Genomic DNA, 20,262 nt, shown 5'->3' with positions numbered 1-20,262 from the left:
AAGTTCCTGTATACCCTTGATACATGGAAGTATGCATTTCTATGATATTGTGGGGTAAATGTGGGATACATGGGCCTCACCTTTGCAGGATGGTGTAGATTTTTCCTGGAAGTGCAATGGATGTTTTCAGAATTTCCTGCTTCAGGTCTTTCATGGTCTCTCTCCTTCTGAGCCACGTCTTCCTCCCACAAAGGCACCTCCAATGCCTCTCCTGGGCAGCTTTCTCCTGAGTAGCAGGCTCCAGGCATCTTCTCCTTGTGGTCTTAGTTGAAGTCCCCAGGTTTTGGGATCCCATCCTGTCAGGGCTATTGGAAATAGTTACCTCATCTCTGGAGCTCAAATAGATTTATGGTTACCACTGGTGAGGATACCTGGGATTTATGAATAGAAATCTTGGCACCGTGGCTGGAGCTTTCTGTCTATCTTTATACCAAAGTCCATCTGAGGCCACTTCTGGGAAGGTCTGCTCTTTTGCTTATTCTACTCGGACTCCTCCAGCCAAGGTCTTTGTCATGAACTGTTAGCAGGAAGGTGGGGTGAAGCCGAGAGCCTCGTGTCAGGAGCAACCCTCAACAAGAGCGCAAAGGAAGTTGCCATATTTAACTGCTAACCAGTTGGGGGTTGTTCTTCCAGAGGACAAAGGGCACGGGCGAACTCCCCAGCTTCAAAGGGACTTTCTGCTTCCTCGCCTTAACACTTCTCAGTCTGAACTACTATGAAGGGTCCCTGGAATGTTCTGGGGAAGCCTTGCAATTCACATCTGCTGTCTGGGTTCTTCTTCCATCTTATGTTCCACTTGAATACAGTAAGCACAAAATCAAACCCATGCATAGCACATATTCCAAAGGCATTCTAATCTTTGCACACACAAGGTACACACATGTGATATTAGTCTCCCACATGGACTCAGCTGTAGGTAACTGGCAGACTGTGGCAGACTTACCCCAGCTAGATGATGGCTACACTGAAAATAGGGATGTCTCTCTCTCTCTCTCTCTTGTAGATCTCCTCCTATTCCTAACTACTCAAACAGTCTAATATCACCTACTCAGATGGCACTTTGATGCACCCTTTTCATACATTCCAAAAACATTACGTGCAAAAAGCTGTCATCACCCACAGGAGGGGGCGCCACAGAGTAGGTACATGTCGAGCTGTATGAATGGGGCACGTAGAACTACATCTCCCATAATGCATAGGGGAGAATTCACCTTTCTATATAAGCCTCGCCCCCATAATCACCAGTGCTTGTCACTTGAGAATTCATCGGAACTACGGAGGAACGAGCCCGTCCCAAAGCTTCACCCTGCATCCCCGTTGGGGAAAACGAACCGAGGAGCAAATCCGAAGACACCAGCCTGTCCCGCAATTCCGCAACCCGTACAAACGTTTTTTTTTAATCTGGCGCGCTGCGCGCGCAACCACCTAATTCCGCTCACACGGCAGCCACTGTGGCTGCAAGGCGGAGAAAACAATGCTAGCCCGATTCCCGAGCGTGACCAAACCTGGTAATCGGCTCGCGGGAATCTTACCACGCAGAGACCTAAGTACCGGTTGGGTACAGAAAAAATCCCTGAGAAGCATTTATCGTGAGAAACAGACTTGATTCTGCAGTAACCGCTTTCAACCAGCGGAGACTCCACGCGGAGACATATCAGCGTTCCTACCATACCATAAGGCGAGAAGCTTCACGGGGAGTATCGTCGCTTGGATGTCCAGGAAGGATCGCTAGACTTCTTTTCTTTTGTTGCCAGCTGTACATGAACCAGCGCTTATGTTAATACACGTTTTTGTTGACCAAGACAACAGAAACCAGGAAAGTGGAAGTACGTGGATTGCCCTGTCACAGTTAAAGGTCTATCACACGCGCTTTCAGATTGAGAGACAACAGTTGGATCTTGGCGGATTGATAAGTATCACTTTATATTACTAGTTCAAGACTGTGTACTGTCGCTATTGTTTATGGCTTAAACCTACTCCCGATAGTTGATGATCTACCCAGTTACCCTACACATCAGTATTACACTCACACCTGTAAGTGAACGGCGCATTCAGAGACAAAGGGGAGGAGGGGTTTGAATGCGCATTAGTTGAGTACTGACGTATGTATCTTGTGTTTTCTTACAGGGTACTGGGGTGGAGTGAAGGAGAGAGGGGTCATCACCGTAATCTTCATTCCTTTACCACATCGGGAGACATCACTACTTTTGGTTTCCTTTGTCCCTTTTTTCCCTTTCCCCGATAAGGGTGCCACCTGTGTCATGAGATATTGGCCACGCACTGGTGTTACCTCTTAGGGGAAATGGTTACTACGCATCTCATCATTCCCGCTGTACCCAGCTTCCAGGTTAGTGGCACTCTATATATACTACAGAGCCTGACAAAAGCAAAGCAACAAATAAGAAACATAATCAGAATTCACCTTCGGTTCCTCTGACTCTGGGCAAATCACAGAGTCCCCACGGACCCTGCTCCAGTGAGTGTCCCCTTCGGTCTGTGATTGATGATTGTTTATAGCACTCAATGCACCAGGGTCTGAGAAAGAGCTTAGGGGCATATTTACAGCATTACAGCAGAATGGAGAAGCGTGGCGTTAAGCAAACATTGCTAACGCCACGTTTTTCCATACTGAAAATGCATGGATGTGGCGTATTCACAAGAATGTGGCTTAATGCAGCACACATAGAAGTTGCAAAACAGCATTTTAAAAAAACATATTGTTTATGTGCAGGAAGGGGGACCTTCCTGCACATAAACAATCATAGGCAATTTGCTGTTTCCATGTGTGCTGCACAACGCAGCACACATGGAAACAGCAAAAACGAGGAGAAAGCATTTCTCCTTGTTTTTTCCTGTTTAAGGTCAGGTTTTCCCTGGTCTTAATTTTGGCGCTGCCTCCTATTTACGCCTCCCTTGTATATAGGAGGCAGCGTCAAAATCAATGGGTGTTGCGGTGGAACGCCCATCACAACACCCATTGCCCTCCCCTTTCACGCTACATCACAGCATAAAAAAATGTCCTTATTTACAAGGCAGCGTTAAGCCACGCTAAGTAAATGGGGCATGGCGCCTATCGCCATCACAACGTTACTGAAAGTGACGTTGTGGTGGCGATAGGGCCTTGTAAATATGCCCCTCAGACTCTCTGGAAAGTTCGTAAAAGTCTGACACATATTTAATGCAAAAAATAAAACTAGCAGCAAAAATAGTCTCAGCGCAAAGTCGACAGGACCAGTGCTTCACCGTGTGAACCATTGGTACACAGGATGCTAAATTCATTACATTTTTACTCCACTTGAACACTTTTTTCAGTGCAGCAAGCGAAGAAAAGAGCACACGATCAAACCAAAACTCAACAAGACACTAACGAGCAGGTGTCTAAAGCATTTCTCCATAGAAGAATGTAAGAAGAACTTGGGAGGAACATGCAGTGGGTACAACAGAAAGCCGACTCCATAAATCTACAATTATCGCTTGTCTGTGCCAGCTTGAAAACAAAGACAACGCGTACTTGTACAGCTGGGCTAAATGTGCTGCGTGCAACGCTGGATTACAAAATGGCAGCATGCTTAAAACACGTGTTTATGTGCAATAATTCAAAAGTTATCATAATACCTTAAGGCATAAAAACAATGTAACGTTATTAAAAGCAGATATCAAATACGTTCTCGTGGGTGCCTCTGGAATACAGCAACTCGTGGTGTCTCAAGGGCTGTTCTGGAAGAAGGCACCAGAGGGTAGGGAGCCTCTGGAATAGGACAATCAATCACAAGAGGGCAGTAAAGGTGCCCGGTGTTACTGTACCTGCTGCACCAAAGGTAGCTGTGTCCCTGCTGAGGAGTCATGGTATGGGATGCAGTCACTGAAGCTTCCTCCCTCTTTGTCCATAAGAAAGAGACTTGGAGCAGTCTAGTTTTTGAGTGACATCAATCCCCAGCTGCCCAAGAAAATGGCTGCAGCCACTAGGTGTCAGTATAGGAGTAAGAATGGCGTGAGCTACTGTTCAGCAGTTGTAACCCATGGTGTTGGGACTAGGTGGAACTGTATCATGTGTAAAGAGCATTCCTGGCATCCCCGTGGAAACATCCATCGTGTAAATAAGCACTATTGCTAGCCTATATTTGAATTGGCTGACAATTCCACAGAATACGGACGCAGTTCACTCTTCAGGGCGTACGATGGCAGCAGAGAGCTGTGTGGGACATGCCAAAGGCCCCACGTTCCAGCCAGCAGGGTGCGCGTTGTGTGGTACTGGCCGCTGCATGGATGGGGCCTTAAGAGCCTGGCACCGGCCTCTCGGGGCCAGATTTGGCAATGTGCCGAGCAAGCGGACCCACGTGCTCTCTGCACCCGGCGCAGCAGCCTTAGAGCCACACAGTGCCAGACGAATTGTTACTGTGAAGACAGTGGTTTAAGTGAATACAAAGAGTGTGATCCTGGGCGCTGGGTCAGTTTGGGGGCGGGCACGGGCCCGAAATCATCTGAGGATATTCTGCAACCCTTGTGCCGGCCGTTCAAGGTGTGCGGGTTTCAGGTAAAAATCTCACACCTTAAATGAAACAGGGCAGTATCCAGGAGTACGTGTTTTGGGGGGCATGACCCCATATACTAAATGACAAGAGGGGGTTTCGGGTTGGAAGTAATGGTTTTCTATCTACAGAATTTATTTGAAAGACATCTTTACATTTTGATGATATTTTAAAATAGGCAATATATATATTATTGAGTATTTTTGGGTATGGTATGACTCTCGAGTGTTATTGAGGAAATGGGATACAAATCATGCTCATCTAAACTGAAGTTAAAGATAAGACACTTTAACAGTGGGTTGAGGCGATTACCAAATATTCCTTGAAACATTTGTGCCCAGTGTTGCAACTTAAGCACATTATGCCAATAACCGTACACAAAACTGAATAAGAGTTACAGCCAGAAGGCTTGAGGATCCCTCCCAAGGGGTCTTTATAATAGTTTGCATGCATATTGCATAATACAACATATTAAAGCAATCGCATTGGTCAAAATGGGATTTAGTTTCAATATGGCTTTACAGTGGATTTGGGGTTCCTTGCCCAAACGTTTTCAGCAACATGATGGAAATAACACATGGTTCTACAATGTAGGTAAAGGGGGGGCGTGGCCTAGCTCATGGCCGAGTAAGACGCACTGAGCATGAGTTCTGTTGTATATTTGAGCTTACTTCATTATGGCTACTTGGTGTCAGTAGTCCCTCCTTTGTGTTTCTACCTTCTCAACCTCCCATAGTATATATATAATATATATATATATATATATATATATATATATATATATTATATAAATAAATAACATAATATATAACAAAAAAAACAATAACACAGTCTAGAACCATGACGGAGAGCAGCTCAACGCAATGAGGCAAATATATCTAAAAATCTGACTTAAAGTTATGTGAAGAGATGCCACCGTTCAAAAGTTTTGAAAGACTGTAGATTTCAAGAGATGAAATGCAAATGGGGAACATTGGAAAGTAGCAGTTCCTATTTCAATATTTACTTGGAGAAAAACTCTAACCCCAATCCAGGGAAAACTAAGGACTGAGGGAGTGAGCCTTGGACCAGGACCGGGAGAGGACAAAGCTAGTTCCAGGACCGGCAGAACCAGAAACCGGGAGAGGACAAAGGATGTCCCAGGACCGGATGGGGACAAAGGTCCCAGAAGAAAGAAAAAAACGAGAGAACAAAGGTTCCAACCTATCTAGAGGGGGACAACGGATGTCCCAGAATCAGCACCGGGATAGGAAAAAAATGTGTCCCAGGACCAGGAGAGTTCACGACCGAGATTCATGACGACAAGAGTTCCAGTACCACGACAGAAAATCGTGACAAGGGGGTTCTCTGAACCGGGACAAACGTTACACGACTAGACCCAGGCCTTATAGCCCACAGTACTGAGACAGTTTGTCCACAAAGAAATTAAATTTAGAGGTAACTTAGAGGCCCGAACCACATCGAGAGGCCCATAACCCAAGAAGAAGAACCAGCACCGAGACACCTGGTCTAGAACTTCATCTTGGACTGTAAGAGAACTGGCTCATTTTTTTTTTTTCTTAGGGAACATCCTTCCAGAACGTTTTGAGCATTGCAGGCACTTGTTGAACTCTTCTATCTTCAACTGTGAGCGGTAAGCCGCGGCGGACAAAGGCTGATCGGAGAAAGTAAACTGTCTCTTCCCGTTTCTGCTGGCCACAATGACGGATTGTAGAGAGTAGACTGTCTCTTCTTGTTTTTTTTTTTTTCGTCAATCAAAGGGGAGAAGGTGGTCATCATGATCCTCATCATATATCCTGTCCCTTTGCCTTCGTGATCTGGAAGTCCAAGAGGTCGCTGACCTTCTACGTGTTTTATGTTTCCTTTCTGTTGTTTTCCATGCTTTAAGCTCTTATTATGTGTTTGAGTCTTTTTTTTTGTTTTCTCTGTAAAGGAAGAAGATATGTTGTATATTTGTGCTTACTTCAATTTTGGCTACTTGGTGTCAGTAGTCCCTCCGTTGTGTTTCTACCTTCTCAACCTCCCATAGTACCTATGAGTGTTCTAACTGGTATGTGAAAGTTCCAGTCTTGGCAGTTGATGGTCTGGTCAGCTGGCGAGGTGTAACGCTCTGCTGTGCTATCTTAATAAATCTATCTTGTAACTTGAAGACGTGTCCTGCTGCCTACCTAACTTACTCATAACAAGTTCCCGCCGGAGCCCTGAATCCGTAAAAGATCCTGCAGTATCTTGCAACCAAATCGCGTTCTACCTCTCCCTCCCAGAAGACCTTTCCCTACCGGTGGCTCGAGGAGGTTCACTGAGTGCACGTGGAGCAGAGACATGGGGGCTTATTTACAAGGCCCTTGCACGACTTTTGCGTCATTTTTAACATGGGAAAAGTGACGCAAAAGTGGCGCAAGGGGCTTGTAAATCTGCCCCATGGTATTTTGGGCACTCGGTCCTATCGCTGACTGAAGCACTAAGATGGCGGCTGCCGGAGCGGAGGCGACCCTGGGAGCCTCGTTGGAGGGCCCGGAGTAGCTGCGGGCCACTGGGAGATTGCCCACCCTCGACAGACCGGGGAAAGACGCCGGGGCGGCTGAGGAGCGGTGGCCCACGTCTTTTGCCCCCCCCCCCTTTGCAAAACACATCGGGGCAGTGCCAGGTTTGACAATATGGCCCGAGTTGTGGACCAAGCATCGGAGGCACAGACGGCATCTTGGTCGGAGATGGTGAGGCGCGCCGGCTGGTGAGGGCTGGGAAATAGCAGCGAAGTGAGTCCGGCCTCCGGCCAACCTAGTGCCGGAAGGCTGTGGTGGTCCCTGAACAATGTGTGGGGTGGAGGCCGGCTTAGGCAGAAAACACACAATCCTGTATGCCCCCTCCCGAGAGGCAAGCTGAAATAGAACGGGGGCGGAGCGGCCTGGGCCCGAGGTGGGACACGCAGCAGAGAGGTGCACCCGGGCCCCGCCTGACCCAGCAGTGCGTGGCTGTAGCCACTAAATAGAGACTCACACCCTTGACTGCTGAGTGGAGGCCTGCCTGGACCGAGATCCCACGATCCTTGGGTCCACAGCTGCAACAACAAGAGGACAGGCTGGGGCATCCTCGCCTGACTCAGGCCCCCCCCCCCCCCCGGTGTCACACAGGAGATGAGGGGTAGGCCCCTCCTTCCTTCCTTCCGCTCCCCCTGGTGCAGTGAACTGGTGCCTGTGACCTGGGCTTGACCCGGATCGCGACTGCTGGTGGCACCGGCCCGCTGGGCAGAGACGGGTGTTAGGGCGCTCTTGACATCCCCCCGCCTGCCAGGGGAACCCACCGAGAGAGGACGCGAAGTGGCATCGGGGCTGTGTGGTGAACAGTACATCCTGCGTGAGGAGACTCTTTGGCCCCCCTGAAACGAAGTAGGGCCAGCAGTGACGTGGCCAACATACCGGGAGCCTCATTTCCTACTGGGACCAAACTAAGGTGGAGGACCCGGACCACGGCACTAATCAAGGGGTCTACTCCCTTGACATCCGAAGGGGGTGGAGAAAAAGGCCTCCTACTGTGACCGCGGTAGGCGGTGGGCTCAGAGGTGACCCCACAAAGACAGCCCAGCCCAACATCGCATATGTGCCATTGAAAATCCTGCCTGCCACGCAGCCCTGTGAAGGCCGGAGACTTCCAGCCCGGTCACGCGTGGTCGCACAAAAGGACAGTCCGCCACTCACATTGCCATGGCGAAGGACAAGGACTCGAAACTCCCAAGTCATCGGAAAATGGACAAATATACCAAAGTGCTCTCCACACAGCCCAGGACAGCGGAGGCAGCGCCTCCGCCCTCTGACACTGCATTACTCCTACAGGCCATTCAAAGCTCCAGAGAAGTCCTGGAAGGAAAAAATCGGAGAAGTCTGCTCAGATGTGTCACTACTATAAATAAAATGAATTTGCGATGCAGCGCGTGCAAAGGAATTCATTTTATTTATTTATATGTGTACTTACCTCCGTTCATCCATATTCCGGTGTTTATATTACCCCACCCTGCCCCTCCCCTGCCCCGCCTCACTGCCCCACCGAACTCCCTCCATGGACCGCTACTGTCCTGATGTATATCTCCCACCTGGCAACGACCCTCCCGGCCCTATTTGAACTGATCACTGATTATGGCAGTCATTCGGGATATAAAATAAACTAGAAAAAGTCCACACTCTTCTGCCCGACCACTGAGCAAATAGACTGCCCCCTGCCGGGAGACCTTTGAGTGGAGCAAGGAGGCTTTAAATACCTCGGCATCTTCATCACTCCCAATCCGGAGGTGTGTAGAATGGAAAACATAGGAGCGGTCCTCACTAATTTCAAGTCGGACGCGGAATGGTGGAGAGACCTCCCCTTACCCTACTCGGGTGTGCGGCTATTTTTAAAATGATTACCCTGCCTCAGCTTCTCTATGCCCTCCAGAACTCGTACCACCCCCTTCCCCATGCTGTCTTTACAGAGATTGCTGGCACACTCGATCACTACTGTGGCAAGGTGGGCCACCCTAGAATTGCGCTTAAGACGCTGCAACACAATCCCTACAACGGAGGACTCACCCTCCCCGACATTGAAGCTTATTACTGGGCATCTCGCATGATACACATAAACGAATGGATACAGAAACATAGACAACACCATACGTACCTGCTTGAGAGAGAGGTCATGCTACCCCATACGCACCTGCACTCTCTATATGGGGGAAGGGTGGTTCTTGCCTCATGCCCGCAACTCTGGTGACCCTGGCGGCGTGGACAAGGGCGACCAAGATCATGGGCTGGACAGGACGAATGACGAAAGCCACCCCACTCTGGGAAGGGACTCGCTTCAGGGAACTAGGCAAGTTCACTGGGTTCGAGGCCTGGGATCTCCTTGGGATCTCCACGATAGGCAACATAGTTGAGAAAGGAGACATCAAAACATGGGCCAAGCTTCAACAAGAATATACTAGGAGTGACTCTCAATTCCTTAAAGACGCACAACTGTGCCACGCTTGGCAGGCAGAAAATGTCCTGTGTGACCAAATTCCGGAATATGCACCTTTGGAGGGTAGACTCCTAAAAGAGGAGCTTGCCCAAAAGGCGGTTTCATTTACAAACAATATTCCCGCTAGGCAGCTGGGACTTCGGTCACGATGGAAGAACAAGGTGGGGCAATGAGGACATAGACTGGGAGGCAGCGGTAATGCACCCCAGGGAAGTCGTTATAAAGGCGAGACTCCGACTTATCCATCTGAAGATACTACATCAGACGTACTACGATAGGGACAGACTGCACAGGATGGGGAGGGCGGAGTCTCCACTTTGCTTGGCCTGCGCCATGGCCAACAGCAATTTCTTTCATATGGTTTGGGGGTGTCCTGACCGTCGACCATTCTGGGGGCAGGTGGTGGGACTACTAGGAATTGTCCTGGGGGTGACATTGCCAATGGAACCTAGGTTTGTGTTACTTGGGATACCGAGTGAAGTTGACATCACCAGAACGCAACTGGTCTTTGCTTCCCTGGGGTTGGTGGTAGCGAAAAGACATAGCCAGGAAATAGGGGGTGGCAGATAAACCAACTATTCAGGAATGGACAAGGGGTATGGACATGTACATGACAGCCGAACAGACCACATACTGCAGCAGAGGGTACCCCAGAAACATCCATAAAATCTGGGACCCCTGGAGAAAACACTTTGGACTTGACGTGGGTGGGGATACGCAACAGTCCGCGGCACACACCACACAAGGGTCTCCAACCCAGGGGCCCGATGAAGCGAGGCACTTGTGATCATTGGTGAGGCCTTGACATCACTGTTCCCAGACTTCATGTGCGTACACATGGCCGTAGAGAAACTACACCTGTGGAGATTACTGGTCTGCGTGAACCCCGGGGAAGGTGGGGGTGGCAGGGGGGGGAGGGGAGACGGCCTGGTGATGGCGGAAAAATGTATGTATCTGTTTGTGATTATGATTTTGTGGAGATCGCATGCAAAATTGTACTGTGCTGTTTGTTCAGTTTTACAAATGAAAATCCATTAAAAAAAATGCAGTTAAATCTGGATTTTATTAAAGATGACTTCATAGGTAGGGTGGCTGTTGGTTCACTAAGCAATGGTAGGGTAAAATATATGTAAGCAGTACATTTTAAAGGACGTCTAGCCAAATGTATCAGTGCACTGTATTTGAATTTGAATATAATAAAAACAAATGAGCTTTATAACCATATTGGTGTCAGCTCACCACTGTGGTACCCAGAACAGATGCGTGTACCCACTTGGTGCCCAACAATAACACTGCAAAAATCTGACCATGACCAATTATTTCCAGTTCTCAATCGGCTCTACAAATATGTTAAAATTACCAAATTATAAGTATGTCCCTTAGAAAAATGACAACATTGAGTGACCACCACCACCACCACAAACACAAACACCACCATCAACCCCCCCTGTACCTAAATGCCCACTCTTTGTAGACTGGTTATTTCTGTGCGTTCAGTGCATTATGTTCCTAATTATAGCTCACCTATGCCCTTAAGGATTTGAAGGACAGCCACAAAATGTACTGCCTCCCAGACACACACCCTACGTGCACAGGATATAGCAAACATCAATGCAGGATGACTTAAAGATTCAACAGAGGGAGGCAGTCTTTGTAGAGCAGTGAAAACAGCAATTGTGTAAACTCAGAATGTCAGAGCATTGGTGGCTGGTGATGTTTTATGGTGCTGGGGCATATGTGCCTGCCCCAGACTGCACTAAGCAATCAAGCAGGGGGAGAGGATGTAGCCTTACGGCTAGAGCAGTCGACCTTGAGGTTTGGGAACCATGTTCGAGTCTCGGCAACGATGCTCAACATCCTGTGATTCTGGGCAAATCACAAAATCTCCCTGTGCCTAACAAATATGAATGTGTCTGTCTGTAACGAAACTGGTGCTCATGTAAAGCGCTCCGATACCCGATGTCTCGGGTCTAGTTCACGCTATATAAAACTCTAAAAACAAAAACAAGCAAAGCTTGTAAACCTCACTTCCTCCGTACTCTTTGGAGGGCTGAGTGATTATACCAGATACTCTTTTTCAAGAGTGGGAAAAGAATAATGTCAGTGATCTCACAATCTTATGTGTGCACATATTGTGCACAATGCTGAAGAAAGCGCTACCAACAAAACAAAGATTGACTGATACCAGCTCTTGCTTCTAAAGAAAGGGACTTTATAACTGCTGTTAAAGCACTTGCACTGTTGCATCTCGATGGTAGAAACTCCCTTTATCGTCTATCAGACTCCACACTGGCACTCCTTAAGGCATCTTACACACCACACCTTGTTTCATCGAGGGCCTGAAGAAAAAAGATCACATCACACCCATCCTAGGGGAACTCCATTGTCTCCTCTTGAAGCTTGCCTCATCTCAAAATGTAGTGGCATCATGTACAAAGACATCACGACCAACACTCCACTTATCTTACAGAAAAGCTCACAGGGGCAGATTTACAAGACCCCTGCACCACCAGTACATCAATTGCTGTGACATACTGGTGGCGTAATTCACTGCTTCATATTTACAAGGACAAGAAAAGCCACCCTTTGTGGCTTTTCCTGTCCTTGTAAATATGGTCCCTTTACACCCAGAACTTTGCGTGAAAATGGCATTCTATGGCTGTTGCTGCAGGTGTTCCCACCCAAAACCCATGGAACCAGACACATTTCCGGATTTACAAGGAATCGTAAATCTGAAAATTCGTGTGAATGCTACACCTCCCCAGGGGAGGCGTAGGGAGGCACAACGAGGAGAAATGCTTTAATTTCTCCTCGTTTTTTCCTCTTTCAATGCGTGCTGCATTTTACAGCACGCATTGAAAGAGAAAAATGCCTGTAGTGATTGTTTTCGTGCAGGAAAGTGTCCCTTTCTGCACGAAAACAATCTCCCCTTGACGCAGGCATCCTTGCACCATGGTGCAAGGGTGCCTGCGCCGGTGCTTGGCAGCTGTTTGTGCGCCAGCGCAGGGGAGAGCACAGGAATACAACATCATTGTAAATATGTCGCATTCCTGTGCTCTGAAAGTGACTCAGTGTGGCGCAGCCAAATGGCTTGTGGAATGCGGAATTACGAGAAAGTCACTTTCTCGTAAATCTACCCCACAGTATCTGATGGGTGTGTTGAGACCGAGCCAGGACACCATCAGAATGCAGACTAAGAAGTGTAGAAAAGTACAAACAAGGCAGCATGCCTTTCCCCTCTATGTACAGGGGTGTAGCTAGGTCAGTAAGATTGGGAGGGGGAATTGCGGGGGGAGGGGGGAGCTTCAGGTTTCCCGACAATCACGCAGGTATTATCATGTTACAATGCATTATACGACAAGGGGTGTGCATGAGAGGGGCTTAACAGGCAGTGAAAAGGGAGAGGAATTCGAATTGGTAGGAGTACTAAGTAAAAAAATATATATATTTTGTAAAATCAACATTTTTTTAGACCTTTCAAAACAGAGATGAGAGAGAGTGTGTATGGTTTTGTCAGTGTGGGCATGCAAAAGTCCAAGGTGATATTCGACAGACACCTCAGCATACCCAACTGAAAGCTCCCATGCCCAACTATTTGTCTGAAAATACACGCCACCTGAAGTTACGCCTCTGTCTAAGCACCCAGGATATGGAATAGAATCCCTGCATCCTTCAGAACATCACCAACTCTGAACCAATTTGGGAAAGAGTTAAAGACCAGCGTCTCAAAAGCACATAGCATCACATTGCATTCCGCATCCACACGCCGCTACCTCCATTATCATTAGTTGACTTTATGATTGTCTTTGGTCCTGGCCAGCACTCTGCTGCTTTCCGTCTCGGTTTATACTCTAGAAATACAATATACAAACATACATAGGGGCAGATTTACAAGCCCCTTGCGCCACTTTTAACATGGGAAAAGTGACACAAAAGTGGCGCAAGAGGCTTGTAAGTCTGCACCATAGAGTTTACACCAATCATTCACACTACATTCTCAGATTACAATAGTGATTGTCATTTACATATCAGCTTTAAATTGATCGTCAAAAATGCAAAACATTTGTCCCAAATTCTCAGTTTTACAGTTTCTAAGATCAATGCACTCGTTCGCTTTTGAATTCATGCTTTTCGATGTATGAAAATATACTCAGTCCCCCGAAACAAAAGCTTCTGAATTGTTTCCCTTTGTGCCAATGTTTGTTTGGGCTCTCAATCTTGGTTTGCCATTTTTATGAAGGACTCTTATGTACTAGTGCCACGCATGGATAAATGACAACTTTCTTGTCACTAATAATCACCATATCAGGACATGGACTCGCTTCATAGGTCAAGAATCAGTTATTTTACGTCAGAGCTAAAAATCACACCAGGGCTAGTCACATCACACAATCACCCCTACACATGCTCATACACACTACAATACTCCCCCACACCGCCACACACACACAAACACACGGACATACACAGACCATCGAAGGCATATTGCAGGAAAGTGGCCCTTTCTGCATGGTTGCCCACACTTTTTGCTTGATGTTGATAATCTGTGACTAAGCGTGCCTTGGGTTCCTGCCAACCAGGTCCCCAGGGTCTGTGCTCTTACCCTAAATCTGTACTGTTACACACACAAAAAACTCTCCGGCCACATATAAATCCATTGTAAAAGGTACCATGGGTACCCAGGGCACTGTGACCAGGGAAAGCCTTTAAGGACTGCAGCACATATTGTGTCACCCTTAGAGGCCCTGTATCTCAACACACACACACACACTGCTATTGCAGGCTATGTGTTTTGGTGCAGAGCGAAGTGAAGAGTCGGCATGGCACACATCCCTATGTTCCATGCATACAACCCTCTGCCATAGCATAGGTAAGCCACCCCTCTAGCTGGGTGCACTATACCAGTGGTGAGGGTACAGGTGCATGGGCCCTGTACCCTACAGTGTCTAAGTCCATTCTTAGACATTGTAATTGCAGTAAAGCCATAAAGAGTTTATGGTCTGGGAGCTTGTCTTTACAACCTCCACAGGACCATAATGGCTTTACTGAAATCTGGGAAGTTTGATATCAACTGTTTTAGCAGATTAAACCCACACTGATGCCAGTGTGGGATTTAATGCCAAATGCACTCAGAGGGCATCTTAGAGATGCCCCTTGAAAAAACGAACTATAGTGTCCTGGCTGACTGACTGCTGGCCAGGTGCCACCCCAGACATATTCCTGGACCCCTGGGTCGAGAGCCTCCCTCTCCCGGGGTCCTGAAACAACGCTCATCCAGGGCAGAGGTGCCAAGCCTTCTCCCCCAGGACAGGCAGGGCACACAAAGGGGAAGCTTCAAAGGCTTGCAACCTTTGTGAGCTCACCCAGCCATTTGCTGCTCCCAGCAAATGGCACCCACTGGTTCTGACCCCCACTTTGGGTGGTAGAATCAGCGGGAAATCCGAGATAGGAGGACAAGTATGCCCACCTTTGCCAACCACATCCCTCAGGTGAGGGAGGCAAGTCGAAGCACAACTCTCACTCCCTGTCTTCTTGAAGATGGGGAGACCCAGCCAACCAGAGTGAGGATTATGCCCCCCTCCCACTGGAGGGTGGCATAATAGTGGGTGAACTCACCCCAAGGAAGGGACCCATAGGTCCTGACCTGTACCTACCTGAAATACCCCTAAATTTAGTATTTAGGGGCTACCCCTAACCTTCCCTCCTCAGATAAGAAAGAAGAAGAAAAAGGAGTGAAGAGCAGTGTTGAAGGAAGAAGAGGAGGACACCAACTGACTTGGCCCCAGTCCTACTGGCCTATCTCGACCTCAACCTTCTCCAGTGGAATACCAGTGTGTCCTGCAGCCAGTGGCCCCCCAGAACCCAGAGGACCTGCCCTGCCTTCACCAAAAAAGACTTTGTCTCCCGTGAGCACCGGATTTTCTCACCAACAGACTCTGGCTCCGGCCAAATCCACGAGTCTGCACCACTCTGCACCCGACACCCACGGCCAGAGTTTGAGTGGCCCAACACCATGAGGAGGTCTCCCCGGCGATCCTGACCTAGGATCTGGCAATTCCTGACCTTCCTCAAGTCTCCCTACAATGCCTGCAGCCCCTTTCTGGAGGATCTCCCCCAACAGCGAGCAAAGCCAGTAAGGAAAACCCGATGACAAAAGATACCCCTGCACCCAATGCCCCACGGCCTTGGGTGGCCCAACCCATGGCTTCCCAACTTACCTCTTCAATCGGTGGTCGCCTCCAGAAGATCTTCGTGCCCAAGCCGGCAGTGTTTGTTCTGACCAGAGCTTCCCCATTCAAACTAACAGGGCTCCCGATGTTGATACAGCACCCGGCCACCCCAGTGCCACTGGGGGTGCACCTTGTGTGCTACCTCGAATCCTCTTTTGCCCTGAGCTGAACCTTAGGAACTTTGCTCCCACATCCAAGTGGAGTGCCCGTGAGCAGCCACCAACCGGAGGCCCCCTTCCCCCACTGGATAACATTTGGTCTCAGCACTCTACACCCGGCAATCCTAGTGCCGCTGGGGGTGCTTTGTGAGTGCATCCTTGACTCTGGACCGATTACTCACCTTTAAACCGATAACCTGATGAAGTGTGGAGTTGACAAGTGTATGGAAATCTAAGAAACTGACCTAGGCATATCACACTGTGTAGAAAAAGTAATCCTGAAAAAAGTAATCCTAAAAAGTAATCAAAAGTAATATAGAAGTGATTACAACAGTATTTGCACATTTTTAAAAACCTGTAAGAAAAGTCATTGTTCGCCCGGCTTGCTTTTTAACAATCTGTCTTGAACAGTACAATCATATCTACCTGTACCAATTCCTGATTTGTTCTATAAATAAACAACAAAAAAGAAATATTTTTGATACAAACAATTGGTCTGATTTTAGTCTTTGAGTGTGGGAAATCATTTTTACCTGAGTGTGTACAATAAATGCTTAACACTACCCACTAATAAAGCCTTACTGCTTACCCACACTACCACTAATAGAGAGTAAGGTATTATCTAGTTTTATATCTGGAAGCCTTTGGGGATCCGCTGGACTCTGTGCAAAATATACCTTACTTTGGTACAGTATATACAGAGCCAGCTTTTTGAAAATATTTTAAAGTATTTGAAAAAGTTTAAAGAAATATAGGGGCATATGTACAAGCCCCTATCGCCACAGGAACGTCACTTTTTGTGATGTTCCTGTGGCGATAGGGGCCTTGCCTTATGTACAAGGCAGCTTTAAGCCACTTAACGTGGCTTAACGCTGCCTTGTACATAAGGCACCCTTTCACGCTAACTTAGCGTGAAAGGGGCTTGCAGTGGGTGTTGTGGTGGGAGTACCACCGGATCACCCATTGTATTTGACGCTACCCCCTATGTACAAGGATGGCGCTCATAGAAGGCAGAGCCAAAATGAAGCCCAGGAAAATACTGGTCTTAAGTTGGCAAAGCGAGAAGAAAATTATTTCTCCTCATTTCTGCTTTTTCCAAGTGTGCTGCCGTGTGCAGCACACATGGAAAAAGCAAAATGCCATGGTTTGTTTATGTACAGGAAGGTGTCCCTTTCTGTACATGAACAAACCTTTTAAAAAATGCCATTTTGGAACTTTCATGTGTGCAAACTGGACCAAATAGCAAAGTTACTTTTTATGTATCAATCGATGAATCAATCAGGTGTTTGTATAGGGCGGCTACTCACCCGTTAGGGTCTCAAGGCACTGTGTGGTGGGGGGGGGGGCAGGTTCCAGTCCATCAAGGTGGGGGTCTGTCTCTCACTCTCTCTTTCTCTCTTGATATGAATTCAACTTTTCCCTACAACTTCACAAGTCTTTGCCTTCGTGTTTTTTCTTTTTCCCATCACTTACCATAGTTTACTGACCCTTCCCACTAATTTATAAAAGTGTCACTTTAATCCGTGGCAGCCGGTGTCTTGGGGACCAGCCCTGCTTAACTGCGCTTGAATAACTGCTCTACAGAAGAAGGATCCTTCTTTGTAGAAGAAAAGGCACAATATCCCTTAAAAAGCTAAGGGGGGGGGGGGGGGGGGGGCTAAAGTGAATAGAAGAACTATAGAGGGGTCAAAGAGAGTAAAAAGCAAACGAAACTCATAAAACCAAACTAGTGACAGGAAGATGGAATTAAATCGGATTAAAAACACGGGCAACCCTTTAAGAGACCCATCACCCGCAGAAAGGTATAAATGTTCTAATGCTTTATAGATTCACAGGGAATTCAAGTGAGTGTAGTGTCAAAGCTCAGGGTTCTTTCAAAGCACCACTAAAAATGGGTTCATTATGCACTGACTGGTGCATTCTCCCTCCAGCAGTGTTTGAGATGCCTTGGTTAAAAGCAGTTGGCTCTTAAAGCAAGTCATAAAGTATTCTAATTACTGGGTCACATTGCCACACCAGCAATGTGCGGAAGGCCGTTTAGATGCCCTATGGACGCTCTATAATCAGTCCTGCCAAGTTTCCAAGGTACATGCATGATATGCTGTTCCGCTCCAGTCTTTTTCTTTCAATTCTGTGACTTGTAGTTGTGTTTATCCATAATAAAACAGCTCTAAAAGCTCCAGGGCCTCATTTATGAAAAGTGACGCATCACTGCGTGAAAACAGCGATGCGTCACTTTTCATTGCGCCCTCCTCGCAACATGCTGGATGCGTCATATTTGCTGTATGACGCATCATGTCGCAAGGAGTTACAGATACGTCAGTATTCCTGACGTATCTGTAAGCGCAAAAATGACGCATTGCTGGAGTGTGTCACAAAAGTGACGCAACTCCAGCAATGTGTCCTTTCACATGGGGCAAGCTCCATGTGAAAGGGCCTGTGTCAGTCTTACGCCTGCTGTGAGGCAGGCGTAAGATATTGACGCAATGGCGTCCTAGAAGTGACGCAATTAAATCTCATAGATTTCACTGCGTCACTTCTATGAGGCTTACTTGCGTGGGAACGCCCCGCCCCCGCATACATTATACCTGGCGCAGGTATAATGTGGCGCAGGAGTTTACAAAGTGCCGCATCTGCTTAGATGCGTCACTTTGTAAATAGGACGCAACAGGGGGCATGTTTTACGCTGCCGTTGCATCACAAAAAGTGACGCAACAGCAGCCCAAAACTGACACAAGGCCTCTTTAATAAGGCCCTCAGAATTCAAAGAAAAAACATGGATTGGAGTAGCACATCACACATGGACCTGTGAAACCTGCCAGATATGCATATTAATGGCAGACGCTGCAGGATACACATACAGAAAGTGTGTGAGTGCCATACTAATGGTTGATGATCATATACACAACAAATATTCTCACCGCAACCCTGGTCTCACCGCACTCTGCACCACCTCTGTTCACTCCGCCACCCTGGTCTCACAGATGACATCGCTGCAAGCTGACATCGCCGCCACTGCCTCCACTGTGGTCTGTGGGCACTGTTCATAAGCTACACGAAGCACCGCCCCGTCCCACACCGCAGTCGCCAACTACTGATACCAGCTCCCATTGACTGGCACTGCCGCCTGCACCGTGACCTGTAAGCCCCGCAACGAGCACTGCCCCCACTTTGCACTGCCACCGCAGTCTCACCAACACCGCTGGACAACCGTCACTGAGCCGCTGCCTGCACTGCGACCTGAGGGCACCGCACGTCGCACTGCTCTAAATCACACCCCAACCGTGATGGTTGCCGCAACCGTTTTTTGTACCGGTGCGGTTGGGCAGAACCAAAAGGTACTGTTTACAAGTCTTCTGACACCGACACGGGTGTGCACTGACGCAGTTGACTGAAACTGTTGGATTTGGTTGTTTTCAGCATGGCGGTAGCCCTGGATGGAGCTACCGACTTCAAGGAACTGCATTTTGGTGGTTATTCTTGCAAAGTGCATATTTTGATTATTGTATGTTGGATTTTTGTCGTTTTAGTCTTGTTTGGTTTAGATAAAGATTACTTATTTTTCTAAACTGGTGTGATGCCCATTTGTAGTGTTTTTTCACTGTATTACTGTATGTGTGCACAAATGCTTTACACACTGCCTCAGAGATAAGCCTGCCTGCTCATGCCAAGCTGCCAAGGGGGTGAGCAGGGGTTGTCTAATTGCATAACTCCCTTACCCTGACTAGAAGCAAGGGTCCCTACTTGGACAAAGGTGCAAACCATTGCCAACTAGAGACCCCCATTTATAACATTGGTGGTCAGCGGTGAGGATTAGGACTTGCATTTGTGCCTAACATACAGTGATTGGTGTACACTACTAGTATAGTGCAGACCATCACGGAACCACATACAATTTGGTGAATTTTTCTTTTTGGACTTTATGGACCTTGTGAACTGCCAATTTTCATCATTCCTAAACCAGCATCAACGGAATCTGTGGATGTCGAGTTTGAAGAGGATAGAGAGAAAACCTATAATGTGCCACCATTGAAATCCATCTGCAAGAAATGTAAAACCTCAGTGAGAGGCCTCTCCAGAAACGAGGAATACCAAAAGGCGCTGATGGCCTGGTTGGAACAAAGGAATGCCAGTGAGCATACCGAGGAGCCTATGGTGGGGAGAGAGAATTTAGATAAACAGCAGGATGGACTATTGGTTCTGCCTGGAGGGAGGGTGCATTCCAGGGAGGGCAGCAGTGTGTCTTCAAAGGGGCTGTCTCCAGAGGAGCTGGAGGACAGAGAGAGAAGCAGAGGGCAGCAGATGGAGCTCGCGAAGCTCATGTTGGGGAAAGAGAGTGACATGGAGGAAAATAAATTG

This window comes from Triturus cristatus, chromosome 4_2, assembly GCF_964204655.1.
Source record: "Triturus cristatus chromosome 4_2, aTriCri1.1, whole genome shotgun sequence".
NCBI lineage: Eukaryota > Metazoa > Chordata > Amphibia > Caudata > Salamandridae > Triturus > Triturus cristatus.
Note: the sequence above shows the minus strand (reverse complement) of the source record.